This window comes from Octopus bimaculoides, chromosome 26, assembly GCF_001194135.2.
Source record: "Octopus bimaculoides isolate UCB-OBI-ISO-001 chromosome 26, ASM119413v2, whole genome shotgun sequence".
In the NCBI taxonomy this organism is placed as follows: Eukaryota; Metazoa; Mollusca; class Cephalopoda; order Octopoda; family Octopodidae; genus Octopus; species Octopus bimaculoides.
In genome coordinates this window covers 19,240,135-19,250,621 of record NC_069006.1, presented here as the reverse complement: position 1 = coordinate 19,250,621, position 10,487 = coordinate 19,240,135, and the positions used below count along the sequence as shown (strand labels likewise).

Sequence of the window (10,487 nt, the reverse complement as noted above, 5' to 3'; positions counted from 1 at the left end):
TATTCAGCATGACACAGTGTGACAAGGCTGACCCTTTGAATTACAGGCACAACAGAAACAGGAAGAAAGAGTGAGAGAAAGTCGTGGTGAAAGAGTACAGCAGGGTTCGCCACCATCCCCTGCCAGAGCCTCGTGGAGCTTTTAGGTGTTTTCGCTCTATAAACACTCACAACACCCGGTCTGGGAATCGAAACCGCGATCCTATGACCGCGAGTTTGCTGCCCTAACCACTGGGTCATTGCGCCTCCACCATATTGGTAGGGTACCAATAAATGTTTTAGTATTATTGCACCCTCTGCAGGAACTAGCTGAAATGTCTGCATGGAGTGTGGCTTTTAAAGTAGTACATACATATATGAACACACATACACAACTAACTTAAGATTTCTGCCGAACAATTCCACTCAAAGACTTTGGTCGACTCAAAGCTCTAGTGAAAGACACTTATCCAAGGTGCCACACATATTTGAGAAGTAAGCTTCTAAAGTACACATCCACACCTGCATTATACACACACAAGGGTGTTTTTATTTGTTTTGATTATAATAATCTGGTTTTTCTCAAATCTGTTACATTTCTATCTCAGAAAGATAATATTCACAGCCATAAAACTTCTTAATTCCTCTTCAATATTTTATTGAGCACTTTGTCCCATTTTTACGTGGATTCAAAAGTATCCTGTCAAATACATGCGTTCTCTATATGTGTGTATATATGTATGTGCAAATGTATGTATGTATATGTATATGCATCTATCTATCTATCTCTTTAACTATCTATCTACATAAAAGTACATGCACACATACTCACACACACATGAATATCATATCATTTTATATTCTTATATAAATAGACATACACACATATATATACATGTACACATAATTTTTATACCTCTATACATACACACATATATACATATGTACACACATATATACATATGCACACACATAAATACACATTATTTTATCTATCTATATACATACAAAGTGTTGGTTGATGTGGGACTATAGTAGAAGACACTTGTCCAAGGTACCACACAGTGGGATTGAACCATGAACCATGTGGTTGGGAAACAAACTTCTTACCACACAGCCATGCCTGCACCTATATACATCTGCACATACACATATACCATATATTTTATATATCTATATACACACACACATGCATATCATTCTATATACCTATATTCATCCATACACACACATACATATACACACATATTTTACATACCTACACACACACACACACACACACACACACACACATACAATAATCCCTCGACTATCGTGGGTGTTATATTCTAAAACCACCCCATGGTGGGTGAAAATCTGCGAAATAGAAACAATACTGTACTGTATATTTTTGTTTATTATTTTTATAATTCGTATATATTTATTTTATGATTTTTATATACTTAAGCATTTATAAACTCTCCCTACACTCTTAGGAATACCCATGTCTTCTCATTTTTGGCCTCCCAAGTTTCATTTTCCATACAGTATGTGTGAGTTTTTGTATTTTCTTTTAATATATTTTAATTAATGTGCTATACAAGGCAGTACTGTAATTTTATTTATTAATTTATTAATTTTTTGGCATGCTTATTTTACCACAGAAATAATTGAAATCTAAAAAAATATAAATACCTATTGGCCGCAGAAATCCGTGATATTCTGAGGAACCAGCGACATAAATTTACATATATTAACCAGAAAAATCCGCGGTGTACGGAGGGTGTAAAAGGTGAACAATGATATAGCGAGTGATTACTGGATATACACACATAAGTACTAAAATGTAACACCTCCACTTAAGTTTTACAAGATAACAATAAACATTTAAATCGGAACATTTAATTCGTTGTCATCAAATATAAAGAGAGAAACAACAGAAGACACGAAAGTCTGGAATTATAGAAAACTTCCCATGGAAATTGTAGTCATTAACATGAGCTATTAAAGTGATCGGAGACAGAAAATACCTAGAAATAGATTATAATCCTTTCAAGACAGTAATTCTGTGCAAACGTGCGTATTTATTAGCCGGGTTGATTTGTGAGATGAGGCTACAATAAAGAGTAGGTACACAGCTTGTCATTACAACAGTTTAAATAGCATGGCTACATTACTTGAAGAGTTGCTTAATTGTGTGTTTCTACCCAGTGTAAATAACACACTATTTATTAAACAGTGAGAAAAAACGGCTGGCATTTAGTACAGTTACCTTCCATAAGTAATGGCTGAATAGTTCCAATAAAACCGAACAAACGACAGGAGTTATTTTGTGGGGTAATTTTCAGTTTTGTTCTGACCCTGTCAGAATGTTGCAGGCTTTCTGAAGTTAGGTGATTTATAAATGAAATTAATTACTTGTACTTGTGGTAGTATATACCACGTAATCAGACCCAAACATACTCCGAGCAGCTATTTATGCTGACAGGTTCATGTTTGGAATCAGAATAAAAATAGGCATAATTGTGTAAGTGGCCCCCTCCCCTCAAAATTGCCAGCACTGAGCCAAGATTAGAAATGATAAAAATTAAAATAATGATAGTAATTTCTGTTATAGGCACAAGGCCTGAAATTGGGGGAAGAGGACTGTCAGTTATATCAACCTCCAGTATGCAACTGGTACTTACTTTATTGACCCCGAAAGGATGGAAAGCAAAGTTGACCTCAGCGGAATTTGAACTCAGAACATAAACATGGATGGAATACCACATCACGATATTGGATGATGTGTGATGTCTTAAATAATAATAATAATGGTTTCAAATTTTGGCACAAGGCCAGCAATGTCAAGGGTGTAGGTAAGTTGATTACATCAACCCCCAGTGATCAACTGATACTTAGTTCATTGACCCCCAAAAAGGTGAAAGTCAAAGTTGACCTCAGCAGAATTTCAACTCAGAGAAATGGAATGCCAATGATTCTGTCAGTTAGCTGATTTATTAACAGTAATAATAACAATAATAATAATAATAATGGTTTCAAATTTGAGCATAAAGCCAGCAAGTTCGATAAGTCAGTTAGATTGACCCCAGGTGTTCAACTGATACTTATTTTATCGACCCCGAAAGGATGAAAAGCAAAGTCAACCTCGGCAGGATTTGAACTCAGAATGTAGCAACAGGCGAAATACTGCTAAGCATTTTGTTCAGTGTGCTAACGATTCTGCCAGCTCCCCACCTTAAGAATAATAATAATAATAATCCTTTCTATTATAGACGCAAGGCTTGAAATTCGGGAGAAGGGGATAGTCAATTACATCGGCCCCAGAACTCAACTGATACTTAATTTATTGACCCCCAAAAGAATGTAAGGCAAAGTCAACCTCACCAGAATTTGAACTCAGAATGTAGCGACAGGCGAAATACCACTAAGCATTTTGTCCAGCATGCTAACGATTCCGCCAGCTTGCCATCTTAAGAAGAACAACAATAATAATATCATCATCATCATCATCATCATCATCATCGTTTAATGTCCGCTTTCCATGCTAGCATGGGTTGAACGATTTGACTGAGGACTGGCAAGCCATAAGGCTGCATCAGGCTCCAATCTGATCTGGCAGAGTTTCTACAGCTGGATGCCCTTCCTAACGCTAACCACTCCGAGAGTGTAGTGGGTGCTTTTACGTGCCACCCGCACGAGGGCCAGTCACACGGTACTGGCAACGGCCACGCTCAAAAAGGTGTTTTTTATGTGCCACCTGCACGGAAGCCAGTCCAGCGGCACTGGTAACGACCTCGCTCGAATGATTTTCTAACATGCTACCAGCACAAGTGCTAGAAGGCAACGCTGGTAACGATTACTCTCAAATGGTGCTAATAATAATAATAATAATAATAATAATTTATGAATGGAGGGAAAACAGTCCCTCTATTTAAAATACAATGTTAAGAATTTCATGTAAGATTAAGAAAGAGATAAATCATACACTTGACCTAATTACAAACTCATTGATCTGACAAAAAGAGGTGTGGAAGGAATAGTTAGTATGACTTTCATACTTAATCTGTTTAAACTACTACAGTAATTATACCTAACTGATTAAATTAACGAGGTCAGAAGACAGAGTTTTGATTTAGAAAACGAAAGAGACAAGAGAGATGGGAAGGAGGAATATAAGTTCAGGGTGAATGACATTTTATAGTCAAATGAATAGACACCCTCCTGATTAAGCACAAATATCCATCAATGGGGTGTAGGGCTCATGACTAAAATGACCCACCCTTCCTCCACATGTTCAAGCTGTGCTACCTCCACCTGGCTGTGATGTTACATCAATTAAGGTCACATAGAATAAAGCATATTGATCCAAACCCACAAACCTGTTGCGGTTTGAACCCACGTCCTTATGATGAACTTCTGTTTATTTTTGATTGATAATACATGAGATTATAGTTAAAGTACAGGCAGGGATCTGTGGTAAGAAGTTTGCTTCCCAGTCACATGGTTTTGGGTTCAGTCCTACTGCGTGGCACCTTCGGCAAGTGTCTTCTACAATAGCCCCAGGTTAACCAAAGCATTGTGAATGGATTTGGTAGATGGAAACTGAAAGAAGTCCGTTACATGTGTGCATGTGTGTGTGTGTGTGTGTGTCTATGTATATTTGTATATCTAAGAGTTTGTGCCTTCATATTTGTCCCCCACCACTGCTTGATAACCAGTGTTGCTTTGTTTATGTCCCTTAAATTAGTGGTTTGGCAAAAGAGATCAATATGATAAGTACCAGATTATTGAAAAGTAACATAAATACTGTGGTCAATTTGTTTGACTAAAACCCTTCAAGGTGGTGCCCCAGCATAGCCACAGTCCAATGGCTGAAACAAGTAAAATAATAGAAGATATGACTGGTACACATATTGTTCAACACTCAACAGCGTCACTGCCTCCCCGAGGCCCAACACACGAGCTATTTATATTTTTTCTAAGGTGGCGAGCTGGAAGAAATGTTAGCATACCGGGCGAAATGCTCAGCAATATTTCATCAAATTCCGCCAAGGTTGACTTTGCCTTTCATCCTTTCGGGGTTGATAAATTAAGTACCAGTTTTGTACTGGAGGTCGATCTAATTGACTGGACCCTCCCCCAAAATTTCGAGTCTTGTGCCTAGAGTAGAAAAGATTATTTATACTTTTTCTTCCAAAGTTTTGGAAGAAAAAAATATGAATAATAAATGAGTGGAAATTGAACCGGTGTGTGAGACAATAAAGCATTAAGACAGTATGACCCTCCCCAAACACAACATAACTTTATGAGTGACATGTGCAAAGATTTCATTCTTGGTTCTCGTGGGAATATTCTAAATGCCTTAAACTTCATATGCATGACCACATATACTATGTATGTATAGGAGCACTCCGTCAATTGCGACGACGACGAGGGTCCCAGCTGATACGATCAACGGAACAGCCTACTCATGAAATTACCGTGCAAGTGACTGAGCAATCCACAGACATGTGTACCCTTAACATAGTTCTCAGGGAGATGCAGCGTGACACAGAATGTGACAAGGCCGGCCCTTTAAAATACGGGTACTACTCATTTTTGCCAGCTGAGTGGACTGGAGCAACGTGAAATAAAGCGTCTTGCTCAAGGACACAACACGTCGCCGGGAATTGAATTCACAACCTCACGATCGTGAGCCAAATGCCCTTACCACTAAGCCACATGCCTTCACATACTATGTATGTGAAGCCACATGCCTTCACATACTATGTATGTATGTTACCAACAAAGGTAACGACACTTTAAATTTTGCCAAGCTGGTTCGAATTCTAGCAACTATACTTTCAAATCATCCTTCTCCATAAGGTAGGCTTCTTTTTGTTTCTGCCTACCAAATCCACTCACACACCTTTGGTTGACCCTGGGCTTTAGTAGAAAACACTTGCCCAAAGCGTCATGCAGTGAAACTGAACCCGGAACCATGTGGTTAGGATGCAAACTTCTTACCATACAGCCACACTTACATCTATACATGAGCATCTACAACAACTAGCAAACTCATCGTGCATACCACTAAGTCGTCCTTGATTCCTAGTGACAGCTGTAATTATAGTTCGACTACATAATCTATGTACAACAATGCATTGTATTTATAAAGTATTTAGATCTATAAGATGTATTCGATCTACATTATTTCAGTTTTGTATATTTGCTAAAGGAATAATGCACTTGGTGACATATAGAAATTTATTCAATTGAAATATGTAGATATCTTTAACTTTGTTTCAGGCCCTGTTGGGGCAACACCTTCAAGGGTTTTATTTGAACAAATCGACCAAAGGATTTATTTCTTGTGTTGGTCATTGGACAGCGACCATGCTGGAGCACCACCTTGAAGGGTTTTACTTATATAAATCAACTAAAGAACTTATTTTTTGCTTTGGTCATTGGACAGCGACCATGCTGAGCACCACCTGAACAAATTGACTAAAGGACTTATTTTTTGTTTTGGTCATTGGACAGCGACCATGCTGGACCACCACCTTGAAAGGTTTAGTCAAACAAGTCAACCCCAGGACCGACATTTTTTTTTAAGAATGGTAATTATTCTATTGGTCTCATTCGCCAAATTAAGTTATGGGGAATGGAAACAAACCAACACCAGTTGTCAAGCAGTAGCGGAGGACAAACACAAACATATGCACACACACACACATCTTTATTTTTCATTTTTTACTTGTTTCAGTCATTAGACTGTGGCCAAGCTGGGGCACTCCCTTGAAGAATTTTAGTTGAATGAATCGACTCCAGTACCTATTTTCTAAAACCCAGCACTTATTCTAGCCATCAGTTTTGCCAAAACACCAAGTTACGAGGATGTAAACATACCAACACCAGTTGTCAAGCAGTGGTGGTGGACAAAACACACACACACAGTGGGCTTCTTTCAGTTTCCATCTACCAGATCCACTCACAAGGCTTTGGTCAGCCAAGAGCTATAGTAGAAGATATTCGCTTAAGGTGCAGCGCAGTGGGACTGAACCCAGAACCATGTGGTTGGGAAGCAAACTTCTTACAGCTGTACCTATGCCTATATTTAGTATAGGAACAATACACTCAATCACATTCAGAGATTTACCCAATTGAAACGTACTTTAGATACAGATAATCTAGGTATAAAAATAGAAATAATTGTCTCGGACAATTATCTTGATAACAACTCACTTCATTTTATAAAATTCATAAAATATTTGTTTTATGAACTATAAAAGGATGTAAGTTTGGACTTTTTGGGACAGAAGCATTCTTTAATGAGATTTAGACAATTAACTAATTAATTTCTACCATTCTGAGAGAAATTGTCCCTCTTACTTTCTCTCTCTCTCTCTCTCTCTCTCTCTCTCTCTCTCTCACTGTCACTCAATTTTCTGTCTATCTCTCCTTTTCTCTGTCTGTCTCTCTCTTTCTTTCTGTCTCTCTCTCTTTTCTCTGTCTGTCTCTCTCTTTCTCCCTGTCTCTTTCTTTCTGTCTCTCTCTCTCTCTTTTCTCTGTCTGTCTGTCTCTCTTTTTCTCTTTGCTTATATCTCTTTCTTTCTCTATGTTTTAAACAGGTGAAGTAATTATTCATAATTGTATCACCCCCCCCCCTCCCAAGTTTATAACTGGTACATATCTTATTTATCCTGTGCAAATGAAAGCCAAAGTTGATAAGTAAGATTTAAACTCAAAACTAAACACTGAAAAACCATTTAGCATACCAACTAATTGATTTCTTTAACTCTTTAGTATTTAAACTGGCCGTATCCAGTCCAAATATTTCACTTGATTTATGTTCAAACCAACCAGATCCTGTCTCTTACACCTAGCTTACAATGTCATACTAAAAATAAACAATCACATCACCTAAAACCTAAAGCTTTATGATAAAAAGGTGAAGACCCCTTTCATTCATGCATGACCATGGGATTGCACTTAGAAAGTTACCCTCTGGCTAAAGTTGTTTTATCAAAGACCAGCAGTTGCCCATGCATACCAGCCTCTTCTCTCTCCATGCCACCGATGTTGGCCAAGGAAGAGGCAAAGGCCAATACAGTTTGGCACCAGTGATAATACAACTCAGTTCTACAGCTGAGTGAACTGGAGCAATGTGAAATAAAGTGCCTTGCTCAAGAACACAACACGCAGCCCAGTCTGGGAATCGAACTCACTACTTCATGATTGTGAGCCTGATGCTCTAACCACTGAACCATGCACCTTCAATAAAGCTACAAGATAATGCATGATTAATTCAAACAATTTGATTAAATAAGCATTGTATTTGACAGGTGATCTGAAAGCTAAAAGGTTAATCCCTAAACAAATCAACTTGGGGCAGTGAAGTGGTTGAGTTGATAGGGTATAGTTACCAGATGAAGGATCAACAGTCATCAGATCAAATAACAAAGCTGATTTGCAATCTGTCATCACAGCTATGACTGTTTTGCATGACTTTGTAAGCTTTCTCCATTCTGGTGGGGGTTTTTGTAAACTTGAGTTTGCCAGATATTATGACCAATTCCTTTCCACTCCATATTCCTTTTTGTGAAATCTTTGAATCTCAGTCTAGGTCTTCTATGGTTTCTTTTCCCCTTGTATAGTTGGGAGTCAAGGATTTGTCTGGGGAGTCCATTGTTGTCCACCTGTGTATGTGGCCCAACCAATGTAAATTTTTATCAATAAGGTGTTTCATTATCTCAGACTGAACATCTAAACAAGGCCATGGTGGTATTAGATTATTAGTCCATAGTACATGGTACTGGACCATTAGGCCAAGATCATATGCTACAGTACCAGATCACCAGATGGTGTATCAAATCACCAGAACATGTACCAGATTAACCATATAAAGGTACCAGATCAGACTATGGTATCAGATCATCGGGCTAAAGAACCAGATCACGGTTCCTGATCGCCTTAATGGTACCTGATCAACCAAATCACAGTACCAGACCACTAGGCTAAGTTATGAGATCAACCAAACCTTGGTACCTGATCACCAACCCATAGAACCATATGAACAGACCATGGCATCGGATTACTAAGACATCAAACCTGGTTACCAGAGCACAAGGCAACGGTATCAAATTACCAGGCTGTGATAGCAGGGCATGGAACCAGGCACCTAAGTTAGAATACCTGGTCACTAGATCAGGCCATATCAGATCACAAGATCATGGTGCCAAATCAGTAGGCCATGATGATACTGTAGCAGTGGTGATGAAGTGACAATGATGGCCATGATAACGATGCTTTGTACTATAGACAGAAGGCCTGAAATTTCAGAAGGAGGGGTTGAGTCAATTACAATGACCCCAGGGCTTGACTGGTACTTATTTTATTGACCCTGAAAGGATGAAAGGTAATGTCAACCTCGCTGAAATTTGAACTCAGAACGTAAACACGGATGAAACGCTGCTAAGCATTTTGCCCAACATGCAAACGATTCTGCCAGCTTGTTGCATTATGACTAAAAGCGGGGCTTCAGCATGGCCGAAGTCAAATGATTGAAACAAGTAAAAGAATAAAAGAAATGATTTCAAATTTTGGTGCAAGGGCAGCAATTTCGGGGAGGGGGTAAGTCAACTGTAACAACTGGTACCTATTTTATCGACTCCAAAAAGACGAAAGGCAAAGTCAATGTTTGGTGGAATTTGAACTCAGAGTGTAAAGACAGATGAAATGCTACGAAGCATTTTGTCCGGCATGCTAACGATTCGGCCTAATGACCATGATAATAATTATCAAGATCAAGAGGCAATGATTATGTTGATGATAATGATAATGATGGTGGTAGCGATGATGATGATAAAGAAAACGATGATAATGATGTTGAAGATGTAAGGTCAATATTTGTTATGTGGAACATTTTCTTTATCGCATCATAATAATCCTTTCACATCATCTCTTACAGCATGGATTTATTTCTCTTTATTTCTGCTTCTTCATCACTCAATATTGGCGGTTACGTGTGTCTGTGCACGTCATTTATATATTTACTTTTAAAGTATATAAAGGTTTTGTTTCCCAACATGTACACACACACACATACTAAACACTACCGAATGAGGAAGCAGTAAATAGATATAACTCATTGAAAAATTTATCAACATGACTAAAACAAGTAAAAGAATAAAAGAATATCATGGATATTCTGGTAATCTTCAAGTTTAGGGGGATAAAAAAATAAATAAAAATATTCAAGGGAAGTAACTGAATGTCTTACCAGTATTCTCTGTACATCTGTTTATAAATAAATCACACACGTGATTTGATTGACGTTAGGGTTAGGATTAGGGTGTGATTTATTTATAAACAGCTAGAAGAAAACGGATAATACTGGTAAGTCGTTCAGTTATTTCCCTTGAATATTTTTATTTATTTATTTTTTTTATCCCCCTAAACTTGAAGATTACCGATATTCTTTATTTCTTTTACTTGTTTCAGTTATTTGACTGCAGCCATGCTGGAGCACTACCTAAAAGGGTTTTT

General features: G+C 38.0%; 1 protein-coding gene across 1 annotated transcript in view; it reads right to left on the bottom strand.

The window, feature by feature from the left end:
• LOC106876105 (hillarin) overlaps positions 1 to 10,487 on the bottom strand; it is a 52,893-nt gene that overhangs the window by 40,016 nt on the left and 2,390 nt on the right. The gene's annotated exons all lie outside the window — the stretch shown is intronic.